This window comes from Piliocolobus tephrosceles, unplaced genomic scaffold, assembly GCF_002776525.5.
Source record: "Piliocolobus tephrosceles isolate RC106 unplaced genomic scaffold, ASM277652v3 unscaffolded_6274, whole genome shotgun sequence".
NCBI lineage: Eukaryota > Metazoa > Chordata > Mammalia > Primates > Cercopithecidae > Piliocolobus > Piliocolobus tephrosceles.
The window spans coordinates 1-2,857 of NW_022333468.1; the positions used below are offsets into that span (position 1 = coordinate 1).

The 2,857-nt window shown below is 55.9% G+C and overlaps 1 long non-coding RNA gene across 1 annotated transcript; it reads right to left on the bottom strand.

The window, feature by feature from the left end:
* Nucleotides 1–1,054: 1,054 nt before the first annotated feature.
* LOC113220608 lies at nucleotides 1,055–2,341 on the bottom strand. The gene is made up of 4 exons (XR_003307428.1): nucleotides 2,258–2,341; nucleotides 1,929–1,974; nucleotides 1,332–1,373; nucleotides 1,055–1,225 (listed from the first exon to the last, which is right to left on the bottom strand). It is a non-coding gene; the product is annotated as an uncharacterized LOC113220608 (long non-coding RNA).
* Nucleotides 2,342–2,857: the final 516 nt, after the last annotated feature.

A 2,857-nucleotide genomic window follows, 5' to 3' on the forward strand; every position in this document is an offset into this window, starting at 1 on the left:
AGACTGAGCAGGGACATGGAAATATCACATGAATAAAAACCTGTGAACTTGGGGGTGGTGAAATGATATTTCACGGGGACCATCCAAGAACAGCCAGGCCTAGCATCGACACTTGCCCTGGAAAGCAGCGGCCATTTTCAAATCAAGGGTATGGAGCTGACAGGCTGCTGAAGGGACTGTTGGCTGCCTATAGGACGCCAAGGATGTGGAAGTCGCCTTCCGTGTATCTCCCGGCCCACAGTTACTACCTGGTTGGCCTGCAGGCACCAGAACAGATCCAGTGCCCCCACCTCCAACCAAGAGTCTACCCTGCCCTTTTCTTCCGCACTCCATGTATCTTCCCTTTGGCTCAACTTCCCATCAGGATGTGGCTTCTGCCTCCACCCGGCTACTAAAACTAAGGAGGAGACCTGACTGGATTTGGTAACTGAGGCTCAAAGGTGAGGGCTAAGAGGAACTGAGGATGCCACGCAGGTTACTGGCCCAGATGACTTGACCATGTGCGTGGTGGCACCAGAGGGACATAATACCTGCAGAAAGAGGAATGGGCTCTGTCGTGTTCCTCAACAGCATGGACATAACCATGCAGGAAAGGCCATCCACGTGAAGCCACTGGGAGAGCAAGGATGCTCATGATGGAAAGGATGGTGACAGGGCAGAACCAGGACAGTGAACCACATGGGGAAAGGTGAGAGAGACAGGGGTTGGGGAAGGAGGCCATCAGTTCCTGCTGAAGGAGAGGGAGAATAGCACTGAAGAAGGGGACCTGCGAGACTCCAAAGTAGGAGGAGAAGAGGAAGGAACATGAGCAGGGTGTGTAGGAGAAAGGCAGGAAATGCTCCTGTGGCGGGGCAGGGCCCTCACAGCACCTACACCCAGGCACTATGGTGACTGCAGGGCTGCTGCTCAGAGGCCGGTCCAGGCGCCCTGCAGGGAGAGGCCCCACCACAGAGCATCAGTGGAACTGCTCTTCCAGCTCCAGGGAACGGAGCAACACCTGGCACACCCCAACACTCCCCACAATCACAGAGAGGGCGGACCAAACACCACAGAATATGAGAACGACTTCATTTCAAACTGCTTTGAACTACATTGGGAAGGGGGCAAATGCAGTGGAAGAGAGGAAGTCCTGGCTGAAGAGGATACGGAGGGAACCCGCTTGGCTGCAGCTCTGGAGCTCCAAAGTTGGCAGGTGTTCATCTTGTAGGAAGATGCTGGCTCCAACCTGTGAAACAGAGTAGGCTCAGGGACAGGACCCCAGCCAGGGCCAGCCCACAGCCCTCCCAAGCTACCGGGACTGTGGAAAGGGGCATAGTGTGTGCAACACTCACTTCAAAGCTCCTGGAACTTGTCAGTGAGGAACTGCATGGCCGCTGAAACAGAGAGGCAGAACCGGGCACTCCAGACCCAGGGAAACAGAAACCCATCCCCTGCCCCCATGGGGAATCACCTAGCCCTGCAACCAGAAACCCCTCCAGCCCTGGGACTGACTCACCCACCCGTCACCTGAATTAAATGTGGAAATGCCTTCTAAGGAGGAAAGTGGTTCTCAGGTGCTGGGCCATCCCAGTACCGTTCAGAATGTGTTCCAAAGACAGATAAGCCAGCCAGCAAGCAAAAACCGTTTAAGCCGTACCAGGCAGCAGTTAAAGGGAAAACACATGAGGTGTCTCTAACTGTTGTAAGAGAAGGAGAGTTCTGGGACTCGTGGACAAAGTATACACAGAGTTCAGATGACACATTGCTGTCTGTGCACACCCCTAGCTGGAAAGGCACAGGAAGGCTCCAGGGCCAGGCCTGCTTGGTTCTCTTCCTCAAAGGAAAGTCAGTCCCAGTGATGCCGCCTGTACCTGCAGCCCATCCCCACCCCCGACACCTGCAGAAAGATACCGCTGTCCATCCCTGCCCCAGCCAGGGCTCTGTCATACCTAGTTGGTCTCTAAGGTCCTCAATTTCCCTCTGCAGCCGGACGCACTAGCCCAGGAGACACCGGAGGAAGAGAAATGGTTAGTCAATTCTGGCCTCCTCTCTCCCTGTCCTCCCTCTCTCCCCCAGCCCTGACAGCCCCCATAGCCTGCAGCCCAGTGGCGAGGTGGGTTGGCATGAATCCCTCGATGTAAAAGAGGCACCCTCTCTCTGTGGGGTGCAGAAGGTGGTGATGGGGCGGGACGGGGGGACGCAGATATCAGTTTAACCTGGACACGGATCCCACCATCTAGTGTGGACTTGGATTTCTAGGAACCACACAAAGCATTACCCGAGGACAGCCCGGGACTCCCGGGGGCTGCTGCTGCCTTTCTGGTCTTGGAGAATGGATAGGTGGCTGCTGGTCACCTGAAAGAGGATACAAATTCCAGCTTCCAAGCTTCCCAGTGAGGTGGAAAAGACCTAGAAGGGTCTAAAGTGAGGCACCATAACCCTCTGCTGGCAACACGTTGCCCCTGCTCTGCCCAGCAACTCCAACCATTCCTCTGGGAGTGTCTTCCCTGTTCCCCAGTGTGAGCCCATTTGCACCTATGGCCCCCTAGCGTTGTGACTCCGGGTTGGACGCCAGCAGTGGGGCAGCCACAGCCAGGCCCTGGGAGGGCCAGTGTGGCTGAGCAGGACTTAACAGAAAAGGGCTCAATACCGCTGAAAGTCTCCTTCCAGAGTTGGAGTTTGGGGCACTGCTCCAAATTGCCCCCCACCACACAAACCCCACTCATAGAGGAGAATGTGGCTTAAAGCCAGCCCCATCGACACCCCATTTCCCATGGGGCACCTGCCTGGGTGGGCAGGGAAGAATGGGAACAAGACTCGACCCCTAGAAGCCACAGAGCCAGAGGTTTCCCTCCCGACCCTTCTCTTCTCCACCCTT